This window comes from Salvelinus namaycush, chromosome 2 (assembly GCF_016432855.1).
Source record: "Salvelinus namaycush isolate Seneca chromosome 2, SaNama_1.0, whole genome shotgun sequence".
NCBI lineage: Eukaryota > Metazoa > Chordata > Actinopteri > Salmoniformes > Salmonidae > Salvelinus > Salvelinus namaycush.
The window spans coordinates 32,177,831-32,198,479 of NC_052308.1; the positions used below are offsets into that span (position 1 = coordinate 32,177,831).

Below are 20,649 nucleotides of genomic sequence, written 5' to 3' on the forward strand. Positions count from 1 at the left end.
GGGTTCGACAATTTCCCTCATATCCGAAACCTTGCTGGATGACCTAAAAAGGGCAGTCGACCCTGCAAAACGTTGGTTGAAAACGGAACATTGCGATACGAATCTTCGAGGCTTCACACAAGCCACCTCGCCCCTAACCAAGCGTCTCCTACTTAAACTCAACTTCGAAAGCGTGTCACTGATCCACCCCGTGTATGTGACTAGCATCGAAATTGAACGGATGCTGATTGGGATTGATTTAATTGACCGCCTGGTACCACTAATGGATTGGAAAACCAATCAAATCTGGTCACAAATACCGATGCCAACTCCGTTGACTGCACCGCATTCTTCCAAGGCTACCTGCCATACATTGTGCAACGACGTGGGTTCGACGTCAGCATCTGACGCAAACCCGGTGAACTTGGCCATGAGCCCGCCATTGGTGGCAAATGACAAGGTTAGTTCAACTCGGAACTTAACCGAACATGAGGTCTTCCTGTGTGGCTTGGGTGACTCACCAGCTGACACTTACCGCCCTCCTCTGATAGGGGGGGTGTGCCTAAACGGTACTAAGGTTGAGGATGCCATACTGGCAACCTGGTCAGAAAAATCCGCAATCAGTCTGGAATTGTTCAACGAAATTTCGAAAACGGTTAACTGCCATCTCCTTGTGCCGAAAACGTTTAGATTTCCACTGGGAACGACTCCCCAGACAACACTCACCGCAGTAGGGGTGTGTGCGCTATCGATCCGCATTGGAACCAAGGAAGTATCTCACTACCTACTGGTTGTCGCGGACCTCCCACATACAGTCTATGTGGGAGCGGACATTTTGGTAAGATTGGGTGTTAAACTCGACACCATACACCAAGTTCTTTGGTCTTTGGCTCAGCCAAACCAACATGCCTTGTCTTTTGACCCGGTGCGAATGGCATCCGGGCAGACTATTCCCGAAGCTTGCAAGGTGATTACTGAGTCCGCCATGTTGATCCCGGCAAGAACTACAGAGGTTTCTGTAAGACTGAACCTGGCGCCCGGATACCGGATGGAAGGCACCACCGCGTTCTTCCAACCCTCTCCACAACTATTCGACTTGGGGCTAACTATCAATGGCAACCCGCTGTTGGAACTAACCGCTAGATCCACTTACCTCCTGGTGCAAAATCTGACTCAAGCGGATATTTCCATTTCTCGGCACACTCAGCTAGGAACATTGATCGATTACTCCTTCCATGATTTTGAACTGGTTGTTCCCGTGATTGGGCCTCTTCCGTCCTCCCTAGACCTAGATGGCGAGGGAGGTACGCTGTTTACTTGTCAGTCAAAAGCAATCGCACTAACTCCCGTATTGCCACTTGACGACACATCAACGTTCAGGCTGGATGTCGATTCTGACAGTAACCTGTTAATATACTCCATCGTCACGGAGGATGATATTGCATCTCCTCCTGCGCGCGAAGTACACTCTTGTGAGGTAACAACCGATGACTCTCCCAAAGGTGACATGCCATCACCACCCAATGAAGACCTGTACAACGTCGCCGAACCATATCCTGGTTTTCATGCGCAGGTAATACAACTACTGTCGGAGGCTGATGCACTTGTCAATGACAATGAACGCCATCAGTTGAGAAAATTGTTTAACAAACACAGTGAGATCTGGTCAACAGACTAACTGGATTGTGGGGTTACGGATATCCATGTGGTGCGTATTCCTACGCCACCCGGAGCAACTCCTACGTTTGTTAGACAATACAAAATCCCGCTCGCAGCATACGCAGCGGTACAAGAGATTATCGATTCCTTATTAGCTAAACGGATAATCAGGGAATGTAACAGTACGTACAGCGCTCCCGTGTGGCCTGTTCTAAAACCAACGGGTAAATGGCGTCTTACCGTCGACTATAGACAACTCAACAAACTGGTTCTGCTGTCTCGTTGGCCAATGACACAGCTAGACCAAGAGTTGCCAAAGGTGGCAAACGCCAAGTACTTCTCCACCGTCGACGTGGCTAATGGTTTCTGGACCATGACAGTCGACCCTCGTGACCAACACAAGTTGGCTTTCTCTTTCTCGAACAAGCTCTTTACGTTCAATCGCTGCCCATTCGGGTATGCGAACTCCCCTTCAGAGTTCAACATCTTCCTGCACAAGGCAATGCCAGACGCAGCCTCCAGGGGGACGATAATCTACGTGGACGACGTTCTCATGAGAAGTGAGACTTGGTCACATCACCTCAATGAAATGGACCACGTTCTCACCCAACTCGGGACTGCAGGGGCTAAGTTGGCCATCATGAAGGGACAATGGTGCAGGACCAAGGTAAACTACATTGGGCTTCTGGTGGGTGCAGAGGGCATCCTGCCACAGTCGAACAGAATCCAGGCTGTCCGCAACATCAAAACACCTACGAACCTTCACGAGGTGCGCAGCTTCTTGGGAGTATGTAATTACTCCCGCCAATTCATCGAAAACTACGCCGACTTGTCAAAACCGTTGACTCATCTTCTTCAGAAAGACACCCCATTCATTTGGGAGGTCACTCACAACGAAGCTGTGGCTTCCTTGAAAAACCAGCTTTGCAAGGCACCCTGCCTGGTATACCCCAACAAAGACAAGACATTCTTCTTGGAAGTTGGTTTCTCAGAGCACTGCCTTAGCGCAGGGTTGTACCAAAAATACGACCAAGACAAACGTGTGGTTGCTTACGCGAGCAAAACACTCAACCCTGCAGAACACAAATACTCAGACTGCGAAAAAGCACTGCTGTCGACAGTCTGGGCAATCAAACACTTCACCAGTTATGTCGGAGGACAAAAGGTGATCATAGAAACATGTCACCAGTCTGTGATTTTTCTGAAAAGCCAACGAATCCGTGAAGGTGCTGTACACAACAGCAGGATAGCGGCTTGGCTCATGACGCTACAGAGCTATGATGTAGTAATCAACTACGCAAAAGCGAAAAACCTGCCTTTGGGCAGTGCTTTGGCGGTGTGTCAACGCTGTGGTGACGATGAAACCGACTCCGCACCACCCCCGCGTGACATCGCTCCGCCATTGCCTTCGAACCATCACTACTTCGAAGAGAACGTGTGTCTTGAAATGCCGATGGCATTTGTAGATGGCTGTTCTTACCGCCATCTAGATCACTTGCAAGCTGGTGTGGGATTGGTATGGCACAACGACATTCCGTGCAAGCCACTTCAATTTCAGCTTGGCAACAAGACCAGCCAGTTTGCAGAAGTGGCTGGCGTGCTGATCACCCTGCAAACTGCGGTGAAACACGAATTGTCAGAACTGGCGATCTGCACCGATTCAAACTACGCGAGACTCACCTTCTTATGCCACTTGCCGTTTTGGAAACAAAAGCACATGACTACTTCAAGTGGTAAGGAGGTGAAAAACAAAGAGCTCATCCTAGCTTGTGAGGACCTCATCACCAAACACGACATACAGGTGTATTGGAAAAAAGTCAAAGGACACTCCAAATCACCTGGTCGTGACAAACTTGGCAACGACCATGCCGACAGCATGGCAAAATCCGGTGCAATTCACGGCACCCCTTGGGTGTTTGATGCTCGAGACAAAAAAACCACTGAGGATGCTATGGTGTCTGCGGTAACGCGTAGCCATGTAGCACCAGGGAAAACGTCTTCGCACGAACATAATGTGTTGCTAACGCATTCATTCCTGAATGACGACCTGGTAGCAATGCAACACCAAGATGAGTCCCTCGCCACTTTGATGGCGTTCCTGTCGGATCCTGTCAACCACCCAGTGTCCGAACTGGCTTTGGCAGGTTCACACGATTTGCGTTCGCTGTACGCAACTAAGCAGCACCTCACACTTGTAGATGACCTACTGGTGTATGTTTCAGAAACCGACACCGCTCGAAGGTGGGTGGTTCCTAAAACACAGAGGGGGATAATGATAGCCCATGCCCACGACGAGCCATGTGGAGGCCATAGGGGTGTCAAGGCTACATGTGAAACATTGCGACAGGTGGCCTACTGGCCTCACATGGAACAAGACGTGGCACAATACGTGAGGGGGTGTCTAGTTTGCTGCCAGTTTCAACCCTCCAAGCCACTTCACAGAGCACCCCTGCAACGCAAGGGTGTGTCTTTCCCCTGGAGCTCGATCCAGATCGACTGGGTCGGCCCAGTTGCCAGGTCGGCCAGAGGCAACAAGTATCTCCTCACAGTGACTTGCGCATTCACAAAGTGGGTGGAGTGCCTTCCGGCGACCAATGACACAGCGGAAACCACGGCCGTTCTTTTGCTAAACCACGTTTTCAGTCGTTTCGGCCTGCCAGGAGAAACCGTGGACAGCGACAGAGGAACCCACTTTACGGCAGCCGTAATGACCGAACTGTGGAGGCTTCTGGGAGTCAAAGCTAAACTCCACATCGCATACCACCCTAGGAGTTCGGGCAGGGTGGAAAGGAGTCACCAGACCATCGTCAGAATCTTGAGGAAATATGTGGAAGCCAACCACAAAGACTGGGACCTCAAACTCCCATTGGTACTGATGGCGATCAGAGCCACACGCAACAGGTCTACAGGAATAACACCCTTCGAGATGATGACGGGGCGGCAAATGACACTTCCACTGCATCTCCTGTACCAACCGGGAGATGTCGCCGCAGCCACCGCCTACACGGCTCATCAATACGTGACCGACTTGCGGAACCATCTCCAGACTACCTTTGCGTATGCTCAAGGACAGTTGGAAAGAAGTGCAGAAGGTGACAAGACCTATTACGACAAAAAGGCCTCACACCAGGTGTTCGAGGTCGGGGATAAGGTGTGGTACTACATATACGCCAAACCCGTGGGCGTTGCAAGAAAGTTCCTGCCCCAGTGGACGGGGCCACACGAGATTCTGGTGAAGCTATCCCCTGTAGCTTACCAGATCAGAATCAACAAAGGTCGACAAAACGCCACATTAAAGTGGGTCCACCGGAGCCAAATCAAGTTGTACACTCCCCCCATGGGAATAGAAGGGGTGCTAGCCAGCACCGAATAGATAAAACCTAGCAAAGTCAGAGGTACTAAGAAAATTCTTAAGTACCCTCAGCTGATCCCTTCCAGGGGATCAGTACGTTGCACCTAAAATCTCTTATTTTCTTCCCAGCTACCAGATACACATCTGTTGACACTATTGATATCGTCCTGCGCTGTACTGTTTTCAAAACAAAACCAGAAAAATAGTTGTCAAAACTATTTTTGCTTACAAAAACAAAAAGCTTAAATAATCCAACAATCTCTGATTAGGCGTTTCTGTAGGATGGAGTTCCTTTGGCTGATCCTGACACTCTGCGCCCTGGTCAAAACCAACCCAGCAGACGTAATCACGAACGGACCTCCTACGGGAATCGTTCTCCGCGACGATCCAGGACTCCTCATAACTAACTGCAGAGTACACACGCAGAGAGTGTATGTCCGCCTAGATGCAGAGAATGTGTACCGCCAACACATTCCACCTGCGGCGCATTTGAGTTGGGCCGGGGCTGACTGGACCAGCCAGGCAATTAAGCACGCCCAGCTAGACACTGCCCATATGTTGGCCCAACTCCAAAAGTTCACAGTAACCCAGTCAAAACTAGCCGAGCCCAGGCGAGAGAAACGATTCGTCGGGGCCCTACTATCGATAGGGGCAGCCGTAGGGTCACTATTTGCCCTAGGCACCACTGCCATCAACGCAGTCGGTCTAGCCACAGTCAAGAGGAATGTTAGGGAGATTACTGAAGAGATGCCACTTATCCAGCAGCAGATGAAGGCACAGGCCCTCAAGTTGCAACATGTGGGAAAGTCTCTCCAGGACACTATGCTGGTGGTCAACACACACGCTACTCTCCTGAACAAAACTATCCTGACTGTTACCATGATCCTTGGTCTTATTTCCCTTGGCGTGTGCACCTACTACGTACACAGGCGCACACGTGCAATGGAAGACCTAATGAGGTCTTATACTAGGATCACCTGTGGGACGGAAGCGATCCCAATTTTTGGAAAGTTGGCAATAGATCCTGAAAGCCCCTTTGGGGACCCAGTCCCAGCCTCCTCTCCCGAACTCGCTAGGTCAGCCCAGTAATGTGCCCAATGTAAGCTTTGGCCTTCAGGGGCCAAATTTTTCCAAGTGCCTTAACTACCCACCTGCAAGTAGGATCACCCTAGACAGGACATTCGAGACAATGCCATGATAGAGTCATTTAGCCAAGACCATGGACATATATAGGACATAGTCCAAATTAGATGATTAGGGTGTGGTAGACACATTTTGTATACTTTTATGTTTTATTCCAATTTTTCATTTAATTTCCTTTGACACTTAGGAAACAGTAGAGCCCAATGCCGCTCGTTTGAGGAGGAAATGTAATGATGTATTGCCTGAGTGTTGTGCGCTATCAACGTCTGCCAAGTTACTGCCTAGATCCACTAGCCGGGATAACTGGATGACGGACCGGAACACGGAGCCACTGCCGGACCTACCAGGTCCATTCTGGTGGTTGTCCGCAGCTTGCGTAAATCCTACCAGGGTGAACCACCAAGGGGGGGACTGCTATGATGATCCACAAACCAGGACATCCGATGGTCATTCTTATGGTGGGTTGCAACATGCAGAATCATTCCAAGTTGAACCTACCAGAGGGGGACTGTCATGACTGTCCTGATCAGGTCAGGTTACAGGAGACCACAACCCTACAGATTATCTCTCAACCCCAACAGATGAGGAGAGATCTAAGGGTCTGAAGATGTGGGGGTTTTATGACCCCTCACACCCATGGTCATTCTGAGGCCACAGAAAATATTCCCTCTCACTATGGAGAACAAGCCTCAGAACTTTAAACATGCAATAAAGGGACTTTGGAACAATGGTTTCCGTCAACTACAATGGTGGTCATGACGATAGATGGAATATCAAAATGTATGTCATTTTTGTTTTGTTATTAAAGGTTAATAGATTACGTTATTATGAAAACATTGTAACGTTAAGAGTTTTCCTCGTATATGCTTGATGTTTATACATTGTACGTTGTGTGGAAAATGTCCAATCAAAGAGAATGTTTCGGTAGAGATGAAATGTGAAGTTAGTTGTCTAAAATTGGATTTGAGTCAAATCTATACCTTGCCCCTCAAACTTGGTACGCCCAGAGAATTGCCCTGAAGGCGGTTACGCCCACTTCTGACCCGAGGGTATAAAACCTGTGAGTGCAGAATTAACATAGTAGACTAAGTGACCCGAGCTGCAGCCAAAGGTCTAAAAGGTCAACGAATCCAAAACGCAACAAGTTGAAGACAAAGAAATCTTTTTCTACCCAAGCTACGGATGAGTAGCGTGTCTAAGCGGGTGTATTCAAGCCGAACCACCTAGCCTCCACTCCCCATCGAATCGTGGTATCTACACTCTTTCATCTTTATGCTGTGAGCTCTGAGCTACAGAGCTATCTGTCCTCCGAAGACCCCTTCCAGAGCGAGGACAAAGGAACAGGCCAGTAAAGCCAAAGGACACGGACATCGTGTCGTGAGGACACCTAGAGAGGTGCGCAGGAGAAGTGCGTCATTGAGCAGCTTGAACGGTCCACGCGGGAAAATCCACGGAGAACCTCCACAAGTAATTACATCATTATATTCTGACTCATAACAGCGGCAGTGTGGGGCAAGGCTAGGGTTAGAATGAGCATAGCTGACAATTTCACCCAAATGTATATTCCTCTTGTGTACTTTCTCTCTTTCTCTCTCTTTTAAATCCCCATTTTGGGTAACACGCGACCTAGTGTGTTGGCCCGTTATACTAAGTTCTAATCAATAGCCTAGACTGTGTTTTTGTGTATGTGTATCTTTTATCATCATTTTAACTTTTTAGTAAATAAACATTCAACTAAGACTGGTGTGGTGCGAATTCATTAGTGAGACCCGGGTCCGTGCAGAATCCCGGGCTATACGACGTTCAGAACGAAACTGTTAGAGGCAACTGGTTAATTAGCGGCTGTGGTAAAATCGATATTCTGATATTCTTTGAGTTAATTTGGGAAATAGAAACTCAATAAAAAATAGTTTTCCCATGGTGCCCCAGGTTAATGAGTTAATAATTGCTTGATTCAGTTAATCACGTAATTAGAAACTTGTAATCATTCGATGAGCAACAGTCGCCACATTAACTAATACAACGTCACGACACCACTCAATTCTAGCGATTAGCATTAGACAAACTAGCAAATCAAATTTTATTTGTCAAATGCGCCGAATACAACAGGTGTAGACCTTACAGTGAAATGCTTACTTGCAAGCCCTTAACCAACACTTAACCAACAAATACAGTTAAGAAAAATAAGTGTAAAGTGAAAAATAGATTAGTAAAAATGTTTCATAAAAAGTAACAAATATTTAAACAGCAGGAGTAAAATAACAATAGCAAGGCTATATACAGGGGGTACCGGTACAGAGTCAATGTGCGGGGGCACCGGTTAGTCGAGTTAATTGAGGTAATATGTACATGTAGGTAGAGTTAAAGTGACTATGCATAGATAATAAACAGAGAGTAGCAGCAGCATAAAGAGGGGGGGAGGGGCAATGCAAATAGTCTGGGTAGCCCTTTGATTAGCTGTTGAGGAGTCTTATGGCTTGGGGGTAGAAGCTGTTAAGAAGCCTTTTGGACCTAAGACAGTAGTTTGCAGACAGTAAGATACACAAACTAATAATGTAGTTATAGAATGCTTGTAGAAAGCAGCATCGCTGTCACCAACATCTTTCTGCATCTATCTGACCATGCAGACCAGACCGCAGAGTGAACTGCATGAAAGTTGAGCAACTGGTCTTTCCTTGAGTGACAGGGGTCGGGCATGGTGTGGGAAGTGGCATGCAGCAGGAGGAGAGGGAGAAAGAATACATGTAGCAAACGGAGTAAAAGTATAAAACGGACATTACACGCACTGGAGATGCGAATCACATTTAACACGGTACGTAGTAAAATAAGGTACACTGTACAGCCCTATTTTATTATTGTGCAAATTAAACTCCTCATATCATGTGTCCTGTCAATACAACTTAGGCCCAAAGTAGTCCAGATTACACACAGAACACATGCACCCGGGCCAGAATTCAATTACAACCGCCTGTAGGTAAGTGATTTCATTATGAGATTCCTTTCCTCTGACATGCCTGTTATAGCCGTGTTCTGCAGGACATTGTGTTCTCTCAGCCTGAGCACAACTAACCTCCACTCACCTCTGATGATCTGACTATGTGACAACAGCAGATCATCTGGATAGATCCTCTGGAATCTGCTCAGAAGAATCTCATTCTGATCACTATCATATCATGTACAGAAAACCAGTATCTACAATCAAATAATTCCCTAAGACCAGAAATTAGTTCTCATTCTACATAGTAGATACTGTAAATCCTCATTTTCTGAAAGCACTGGACCCTGGCTGCAGCCGCTTAGGCCAGCCTTGCGGCACCTAACACTCCAGCAGGTCCAGTGTATACAGTAAATTGAGTTGAGGTGTGTGTGTTTGTGGGGATGCTGGTGCTCTACAGCTGCATGGTCCTACTGCATGGTCCACATTAGCCCTCTATTTCACGCCACCTTTCCCCGAACCGCAACTCAGCAGTACTGTTCTGTTTGCACATGTACTGTAAAGTAAACCCAAGGTGCCAGATTCACCAACTTGAGATATTCAGCTGCAGAACACTGATACATTTCACCGGTTTGCTTGCTTATCCGCAGACTTTACAAAGCAAGAACAAAATAGGGCTATCATTGCATTTTGGATTCCGAGGCATAAATATTTCAAACAAAAGACATACTAATTTTTCTTTTTACTCAGATTAGGCATACAAGATCAGTGACTGAATCATACTTTGTGACTTGGCTTTGACAGGTTTCCACCTTGAAGAGTCTTGAGTGAGTACACTATATGAAGGTCAAAGAACATACATTTTATTGGACATGTTCTGATGACATTGAATATTTGAATATTTTGGGAGGAATAAAAATAGAACTTCCGTGAACTACACCATTCAGTTAGAGCAGTATTCAGAGAGCCAAGGTGAATGCTCACAATCCATGGGTTGATTACTCATTTGCTCATGACTAATCTGGTCGTGGCCAGACCACATGGCTCATTTACATGTGAATACAAGACCCTGCTCATGGCTATTTGTTGGGTTTGATATAACGACAAGCTATTTAACATTCATTCTGCATACTACATTAAGCAAATTATAGTTTAATTTAATTCATTTCCACCACTTGTTTGTTTCGTAGACAGGGGCGTTCTATGTAAAGAATGAATGCTAATTCGTGCAATACCTGCTATCAAAGTATTGTAGCTAAAGAAATTAGTTTCATATGCAGCCCCAGAGCGACAAAACACTTTCTTGGCTGTAGTTTGAGTCTGAGCTGTAATGAAGAAAAAACAGTTGCATGGAGAAATATAGATCATTATCAAACCAGTAATTTACATCTAAATGAGCTCAAGACCTGGTATCCATTCCAAATATTATCTGTGTGACATCCTGTCAGCAATTCTTGAAGACCCATACTGCTGCCTTGCTTGTTCCAATAACTGACTTAAAGCGGAGTACATCTTCCTCAGTAGCACAAGGATAGTCTCCAGGAAATGCCATGTTTGATGTGGCTCAAATCATGGCGTCACCTCCATATAGGCAAACCGTTCGTCAACCACACAACGACAGCTCTATGGGCAACTTGCGCAAATATCACCACCCGCGACTGATAAAATTTCACAACAACCTGCCTCCAAACATGGGTTCAGCTGCACAAAGAGAAAGAGAGAAAAAGGGAGCAGAGAAGAAAGAAGAGATCATCATCATCACCTTTATCTGACCTTATTGTCTCAGGCTTTGATCCAGCTTAGGAGAGCAGCTTTCATGGACAACATCAAACAAATGTCTTTAGTGGTGAAACTTCCAAAATATTACTTGAGGGCAAATAGTCTTTAACTTCTCTAGGATAGGGGGCATTTTCACGTTTGGATGAAAAGCATACCCAAATTCAACTGCCAGCTACTCATCCCCAGAAGATAAGATATGCATATTATTAGTAGATTTGGATAGAAAACACTCTGAAGTTTCTAAAACTGTTTGAATCATGTCTGTGAGTATAACAGAACTTATTTAGCAGGCGAAACCCTGAGGACAAACCATTCAGATTTTTTCTTTTTTGAGGTCACTCTCTTTTCAATGAGTTTTCATTGGGAATCCAGATTTCTAATTGACCTTCTTGCAGTTCCTACCGCTTCCACTGGATGTCAACAGTCTTTAGAAATTGGTTGAGGTTTTTTCCTTTGTGTAATGAAGAAGTACGGCCATCTTGAACGTGGGTCACTTCGAAGTGTACTGTTTGTTAGGGGCGCGTGACCAGAAAGCTAGCTACAGTTTGTTTTAATCCTGTATTGAACACAGATCATCCCTGTCTTCAATTTTATCGATTATTTACATAAAAAAGTACCTAAAGTTCTATTACAAAAGTAGTTTGAAATATTTTGGCAAAGTTTACAGGTAACTTTTGAGATATTTTGTAGTCACGTTGCAGAAGTTGGAACCAGTGTTTTTCTGGATCAAACGCGCCAAATAAATGGACATTTTGGATATATATCGACGGAATTAATCGAACAAAAATACCATTTGTGATGTTTATGGGACATATTGGAGTGCCAACAACAGAAGCTCGTCAAAGGTAAGGCATGAATTATATTTTTATTTCTGCGTTTTGTGTCGTGCCTGCAGGGTTGAAATATGCTTCTCTCTCTTTGTTTACTCTGTTGCTATCCTCAGATAATAGCATCATTTGCTTTCGCCGAAAAGCCTATTTGAATTCTGACATGTTGGCTGGATTCACAGCAAGTGTAGCTTTAATTTGGTATCTTTCATGTGTGATTTCATGAAAGTTTGATTTTATAGTAATTTATTTGAATTTGGCGCTCTGCATTTTCTCTGGCTTTTGGCCAAGTGAGACAGTAGCGTCCCGCCTAAACTCAGATTTTTGGATATAAATATGAACTTCACCGAACAAAACATACATGTATTGTGTAACATGAAGTCCTATGAGTGTCATCTGATGAAGATCATCAAATGTTAGTGATTAATCTTATCTCTATTTCTGCTTTTTGTTATTCCTCTCTTTGGCTGGAAAAATGGCTGTGTTTTTCTGTGACTTGGCTCTGACCTAACATAATCGTTTGGTGTGCTTTCGTTGTAAAGCCTATTTGAATTCTGACATGTTGGCTGGATTCACAACAAGTGTAGCTTTAATTTGGTATCTTTCATGTGTGATTTCATGAAAGTTTGATTTTTATAGTAATTTATTTGAATTTGGCGCTCTGCATTTTTACTGGCTTTTGGCCAAGTGGGACGTTAGCGTCCCACATATCCCAGAGAAGTTAAGAGAAAAGAAAAATAATGGGTGTGCAAAACTGTAAATTCATGGAGGCATACGAGAGGGCTAAGTGTTACTTGATGGTAACAAGACCAAAATAAATCAGTTTGAGGTGAAATTGCGGCTTCTGGAAATCAGAATGACAGAAAGACAAGATGGTTGTCAGAGGTGACAGAAAAAGGCAAGTGTTTTTTTTTCTAATACCGTATTAAACATTTTGGTCTCTAAACGAAAACGTTCTAGCAACAGTTCAATAAAGGATGGAACATGCTAGTAGATACCATCTGGCTTTTTGCAGGTTTTTTGGCGCTCCCTTGTGTACTAAGCTGGTAATACTGTAAATCCTGGAATGAGAGAAGGACGGTATGACGATATGAAAATCTGGATACCGCCCAACTCTATTAGTTGCTGCATTCAAAGTCAGCCATTCTATACCACTAGATGGCACCATATCACACCAGGGCTATAAGAACTGAACCGATGCACATGGGGCCATGAAATGTGGTATGTGAAACTTATGTATATGTCCTTAGAAGCTGTGTGAATATCGTCACTGCAACCTTAGATAGCTGCACCAGACCAGTTGGTTGCACTATAGATGTCATTAGCATCAGTGGCACCATAAGATACTAGAGCAATAACTATTGATCAAGTGGACTGTGTCTCTTGCAAATTAATGTTAAATAGCACATTTTCATGGAGGTTGCTAGCTAAATTTGCTAACGAGGGCAAATTATTTTTTTTACAAAGACAGGCATTCCATCTCAAAGTCGTACATATATAGGAAGGAGCTACCGAATGTAATTTTTGGTGAGCTAGGACATTTACAAGTGAATATTAACGAGACATCTTGCAAATGAACAGTACTGGCTCTGGAGCAGAGTGTGTACACACGGTGTCTGTGTGGAATCTGGAGTCGCCAGGGCAACGGGCCTGCTTGTTCTGCTTGTAGTAGATGGGGGAGGAGCAGACAGGCCAAGACTGGAGAGGAGAAAAAAAACGCAAGGAAATCAAAAGATGGCAGTTGTACAGATAACTCATCCAAAGGGCATTGACTTCTCAAACATGGCAGAAAGCCAACACAATATGATTCCCCGTTGCCTTATTAATTCAGCCACTTACTGAGCTAAATAACTAGCAAGTTTAACTTAGGGGTCTCGTTAACGCAGAATTCACATAAGAAATATACATTTTAAAATAATGTGACAGGTGAAATGAAGAACGTAATCTGCTTTATCTTCTAACATATTGTACAAGTCGACTGCAGGTATTTATTTAAGAGGCTACAAATATTAAAATGTATAGAAAAATTCAAAAGAAAAAGTTTAAACGGTATTGATGGTATTGAAAAACCATCCCGTGGCTATTTCCAAATACCCGGTATATGGTACAATGCATTCGGAAAGTATTCAGACCGCTTGAATTTATCAAAAGAAAATTGCATTACAGCTTTTTCACACTCAATCTATACACAAAACCCCATATTGACAAAGTAAAAACGGGATTATTGAAACTTTTGCAAATTTATTACAAATAAAAAACTGAAATTAAGCCTTACATAAGTATTCAGACCCTTTACTCAGTACTTTGTTGAAGCACCTTTGGAAGCGATTACAGCCTCAAGTCTTCTTGGGTATAATGCTATAAGCTTGGCACATCTGTATTTGGGGAGTTTCTCCCATTCTTCTCTGCAGATCCTCTCAAGCTCTGTCAGGCTGGATGGGGAGCGTCGCTAAACAGCTATTTTCAAGTCTCTCCAGAAAAGTTTGATCGGGCTCTGGCTGGGCCACTCAAAGACATTCAGAGACTTGTCCTGAAGCCACTCCAGCGTTGTCTTGGCTGTGTGCTTAGGGTCGTTGTCCTGTTATTAGGTGAACCTTCACCCCAGTCTGAGGCCGAGAGCTCTGGAGTGGCTCTGGAGTTTTTTTTATCAAGGATCTCTCTGTACTTTGCTCCGTTCATCTTTACCTCGATCCTGACTAGTCTCCCAGTCCCTGAAAAATATTCCCACAGCATGATGCTGCCACCACCACCACCATTCAACGTAGGGATGGTAATAGGTTTCCTCCAGACATGACGTTTGGCCTTCAGGCCAAAGAGTTCAATCTTGGCCATCGAACCATCAGGTTCTTGGTCACCTCTCTGACCAAGCCCCCCCCCCCCCCCCCCAGGTGGCCAGGTGGCCAGCTCTAGAAAGAGTCTTGTTGGTTCCAAACTTCTTCCATTTAAGAATGGAGGCCACTGTGTTCCTAGTGACCTTTAATGCCACAGACATTCTTTCGTACCCTTCCCCAGATCTGTGCCTCGACACCATCCTGTCTCGGAGCTCTACGGACAATTCCTTAAACCTCATGGCTTAGTTTTTGATCTGACATGGACTGTCAACTGTGGGACCTTATGAAAACAAGTGTGTGAATTTCCAAATCATGTCCAATCAATTGAATTTACCACAGGTGGACTCCAATCAAGTTGTAGAAACATCAAGGATAATCAATGGAAACAGGATGCCATTAAACTCAATTTTGAGTCTCATAGCAAAGGGTCTGAATCGTTATGTATTCTGTTTTTTAATTTTTTATACAATTTGCAAATATTTCAAAAACTTGTTTTCGCTTTGTCATTATGGGGCATTGTGTGTAGATTCATGAGGAACTCATTTTGTTTAATGAATTTTAGAATAATGCTGTAACATAACGAAATGTGGAAAAAGTAAAGGGGTCTGAATACTTTCCAAATGCACTGTATATACGGTATATTGGCCAAGCCTAGAAACGAATCACTCAAATTCATTAGAGACTAATTCATTGAGTCTATATACCAAATCCGGAGTCAACCTGACTTATGGTTAATGAATTTAAAAAAAGTATATTTAGCATTAGCATACGTGCATCTATAGGCACGGTGCAGCCATATTTGAATGCAGCAGCCATTCTTTCTAAAAACCAACTGATTTCCTAATTAATCAATAACTCAGCCATCTCTTAACCAATCCCTTAGCTTTTCTAAAACCATGGGCCTACATACCGAATTTGGTATTTCAAAGGTTTTCCAAAATTTCCAAGATGGAGGAAAATCTAGTCTGGAGGACCTTGTGTCCTTGAGGCAAATTTGTTTAGCATGAGAAAAGACACCGATATACAACATTTCAAGTGTCTATGTCAAACAGGGCAATGGATATGTGGGTTTAAGTGAGACTGCTTATAACAGTGCCACATATACAGTAGGCCAATAACTGCCATTCCTCTTGAACAAGTTAATGATGGCCTCTAGTTTGTGTGCCAAATTAGAAAAAGTTACCATTCTATGCTTGAGTTTTGACAATTCAAGAAAATATATATACATATATACACACACACAGTGCCTTCAGAAAGTATTCACACACCTTGACTTTTCACAGTATTAACACCCCTTTTTCTTGTTTTGATTTATGCATTGTTGGGTTTTGAGTTTTCAAGAAAGACATTTCACTGACATGAGCTGATTGAGGACTACAGGAAACGGAGGACCGAGCACGGCCCCATTTATATTGATGAGACTGTAGTGGAGTGGGTCGAGAGCTTCAAGTTCTTCGGTGTCCACTTCACTAAGGATCTATCATGGTCCACACACACCAACATAGTCATGAAGGGGCTGAAAAAGTTCTACAGCTTCACCATTGAGAGCATCTTGACTGGCTGCAACACCGCTTGGTATGGCAACTGCTTGGCCTACGACCGCAAGGCACTAGAGGGTAGTGCGTATTGCTCAGTACATCACTGGAGTCGAGTTCCCTGCCATCCAGGACCTCTATACCAGGCGGTGTCAGAGCAAGGCCCTAAAAATGGTCAAATACTCCAGCCACCCAATTCATAGGCTTATCTCTGCTACCGCATGGCAAGCGGTACCGATGCACCAAGGCTGGAACCAACAAGACCCTGAACAGCCTCTACCCCCAAGCCATAAGACTGCTAAATAGTTATTTAAATAGTTAACCAATTAGCTACTCGGACTATCTGCATTGACACTTTTTGCACCAACTTTTTGGACTGATAAAATGTACTGCTGCTACTGTTTATTATCTGTCCATTTATTCCTAGTTATATGTACATATCTACCTCAATTACTTCTTACCCCTGGGACATTGCTATACACACAGTGTACCGAGTCAAAGTTATCGTTGTGTATTTCTTATAGCGTGTTTTACTTTTCTATTATTTCTCTATTTTCTTTCTCTCTGCATTATTGGAAAGAGCTAACAAGTAAGCATTTCACTGTTAGTCTACACCGGTTGTTTACAATGCATGTGACAAATACAATTTTATTTAGATTTGATTGCCTCAGTACAAATAAGTGGCTTATTATGTATCTCAGATGTTTGATGAATGAGAAACATAGTGTATGAGTTACATATGGTGTTATACACTGTATAGTGTATATGTTAAGCAGTGTGGAGCCAGAATAATTTCAGTGTGCCACTGGGAAGGCCCAGGGCTGACAGATTACTACCATACCCTGCCAGGGGCACAGGAGCAAGCTGCAGCTTACTTTTGAGGGGAAATAATAACACTGGTCTCCATTGACAGAGATCTGTTTGGTTGGGCATTGTTCGATGGTCCTGCTATTCAATAATACAACAATAACACACTGAGGGTGGAAGGTACATTTATTAAGTAGCAATTTTTCTCACGTTTGGAAGCGATAGCGAGACTGCTACAACCTACTGCATGTGGCCAGCACTCTGTGTTCCTGTGTATGCGTGTGTCTATATCTGTCTGTCTGTCACTGTGTTAGAGTTGCACGGTATACCGGTACCAAGGTAATATCACGGTACTAAAACGTCATGATACTTATGATACCAACATTTTAGAATACCGTAGTACCGTTTCATATGATACTACAAAATATATTTAGGCTCAACCAAACTAAAGATCCCGCTGGTGCCTCTTGTAAAATGTTAATACAGTTTTGCTTATAAATTCTGTTGAATATTTTTAAGCAAACTAGTCTCTTGTAAGTGTCGGTCCAATAATGTCCACTTCACTTTTATGTGCATATATCACGTGTAAGAGCTGTAATCAGCCAGCAGGCAGCTGCCTCCCTTTCCAGCCATAACTCACCTGCTTCTCTCCATCTGCTCTTCCTGCACAGCTATTCCTCAATCAGTTTTTAGAAATAAAATTGGTCCATGACAGCACACGGTGATGTATTCCCTGATGAGTCTTCTGTTGTTACATCTGTACATTTGATACACTGGAGCAGCATGCAGAGCTGATATAACCAATAGCACAGGCCAGTCGGAGTAGGCTTTGCAAGTTCGCTGTCACGCAGCCTCCAAGTGCCAGGGAGGACAAATAGAGTACCGCTGCGCAGCAGGTATGCTTGCAGCTTCACAGCAAAGAAAACGTCTTGTCTCTAGCTCAAACAGTAAAAAAAATATGACCCATATTACTGGAGCTACATTTTTTGCGCGCATTTTATACAATATCGCAAACCATGTCACAGGCCATTTTAAACGAATTATGGGTCACTAAGTATTGGTTTGATAAACAACATTGTTCTGTCATGTTACCTAGCTAATAACCTGCTAACTTGACAGTAGGTCTAGGCAAATTGAATTGGCACAAGAAGAAAGGAAATGTGTCTGCTTCACTACTCATTGCATGGGCTTCAAAAGGTACTGTAGGATTCATATAGGCTGAATGGATGCCTAAACTATATCAAAAATCTCTCTTTCTGGTGCTCCTTAAATTCTGTTTGGTGCCTAACGTTTTTAATGTTGGGAGCAGCGTGTGTATGTTTTTGTGGGAGAGAGAATGGTGTGTGTGTTTATGAGAGAGGGAAACAGAGATTGTGTGAGGGAGGGACAGTCTGGGTGGTTCTGTTTACTGAAGAGTAAAGGTTTCATGCAGTGTTTTTCCCTTCCTGCCACAATGACATTCAGATCATTATGAATATGCAGTGCATTCAGAAAGTATTCAGACCCCTTGAAATTTTCCAACATTTTTTGTGTTACAGCCTAATTCTAAAATGCATTAAATATTTTTTCCCTCATCAATCTACACACAATACCCCACAATGACAAAGCAAAGTATTCAGACCCTTTACTCAGTACTTTGTTGAAGCACATTTGGCAGCGATTACACCCTTGAGTCTTCTTGGGTATGACGCCACAAGCTTGGCACACCTGCATTTGGGGAGTTTATCCCATTCTTCTCTGCAGATCCTCTCAGGCTCTGTCAGGTTGGATGAGGAGCATCACTGCACAGCTATTTTCAGGTCTCTCCAGAGACGTTTGATCGGGTTTAAGTCTGGGCTCTGGCTGGGACACTCAAGGAGACTTGTCCCGAAGCCACTCCTGCGTTGTCTTGGCTGTGTGCTTAGGGTCGTTGTCCTGTTGGAAGGTGAACCTTCGCCCCAGTCTGAGGTCCTGAGCGCCCTGCAGCAGGTTTTCGTCAAGGATCTCTCTGTACTTTGCTCCGTTCATCTTTCCATTGATCCTGACTAGTCTCCCAGTCCCTGCAGCTGAAAAATATACCCACATTATGATGCTGCCACCACCATGCTTCACCGTAGGGATGGTGCCAGGTTTCCTTCAGACATGACGCTTGGTATTCAGGCCAAAGAGTTCAATCTTGGTTTCATCAGACCAGAGAATATTGTTGTTTTCTCGTGGTCTGAGTACTTTAAGTGCCTTTTGGCAAACACCAAGCGGGCTGCCATGTACCTTTTACTGAGAAGTGGCTTCCGTCTGGCCACTCAACCATAAAGGCATGATTGGTGGAGTGCTGCAGAGATGGTTGTCCTTCTGGAAGGTTCTCCCATCTCCACAGATGAACTCTGGAGCTCTCTCAGAGTGACCATTGGGTTCTTGGTCACCTCCCTGACCAAGGCCCTTCTCCCTCAATTGCTCAGTTTGGTCGGGTGGCCAGCTCTAGGAAGAGTCTTGGTGGTTCCAAACTTCTTCCATTTAAGAATGATGGAGGTTACTGTGTTCTTGGGGACCTTCAATGCTGCAAACATTTTTGGTACCCTTCCCCAGATCTGTGCCTCGACACAATCCTGTCTCGGTGCTCTACGGACAATTCCTTCAACCTCACGGCTTGGTTTTTGCTCTGACATGCACTGTCAACCGTGGGACCATATATAGACAGGTGTGTGCCTTTCCAAATCATGTCCAATCAATTGAATTTACCACAGGTGGACTCCAATCAAGTTGTAGAAACATCTCAAGGTGTTGTATTGAGTAGAAAATGTTTTGTGTAGCACGTACATTAAGAAAACGTGAACAAGAGTTGGGGGACGGGACGAACAGGACTCTAGGACACTCCAAATGTTTTCCCTGTGGTATGGTGATACTACTTGGGCGGGCCGGCCCTGGCCTGACTGATCACAGTTATCACAGCACACCAGCTATTTATAGAAAACCCCTCTGTGAGTCACATCAATATTTCAATATCCCTCTTTCTCAAAGTTAGCTCCACCAAGCTATTTCTAGTTCCTCCCACCTTTCATCCTCCTCTTGCTATCACAGCACTTTAACTAACAAACTCTTTCTCTCCCTCTGTCCGGTAAAGCAAACACAATCTGGCTCAGTTTCCTCCTGCTGGGTAAAGTCTATTACACCTTAGAGTTATTCCCCAAAGAGAAACTGAAACACCCCAGCAAACCTAAACAAACCTCTTTCCCTCCTCTTCACGGTGTAATGTCTGCTGCAGTGACAGTCCCTGATGCTTAATCACTTCAGCACATCTCCAGCACATCTCCACTCCCTCAGGTGCACTTTCAAACAGCCCCTCCAGATAGAGGCCTTCTCAGATATACAGTAACACAGTTATCAGGGGACCTTATGGTCTTCCTGGCAATTCTCTCCGCCAGAGTTAGTCATTAGCCATACGAGGGCCTCTCCACATAATGAAGCAGGATCAACGATGCACCCCTGTTGCACTCCCACTGTTTTGATCCACTCTGTGAATGTGAGAGCCACTCCTCTTCTCTTGGGTTGTGGCCTGATTCACTTCACAGCTCTCAGCTTTTTCTGCTAAACTGCTACAAGGACTAAAGTGAGTGCACCACTTTGGTGGAATGGACTGGAATGACTAAGCACTCTGAACTATTAACGCACACTGCAGTGTTTCAGAATCTAAGACTTTGCACCAGTGCAAATGCAAACACAAGAGTGAGAATACACTCAGAGTCCAGTGATGCTGCTAAACTAAACTATTTCCATGCCAATCCTTCACCAGGAGTAATCATTCAGATTCACTGAAGAACAAAAAAGG

At 44.3% G+C, this 20,649-nt stretch overlaps 1 protein-coding gene across 2 annotated transcripts in view; it reads right to left on the reverse strand.

The window, feature by feature from the left end:
* Positions 1 to 20,649, reverse strand: part of LOC120061513 (E3 ubiquitin-protein ligase RAD18-like) — a 96,447-nt gene that overhangs the window by 50,755 nt on the left and 25,043 nt on the right. The window lies entirely within an intron of this gene.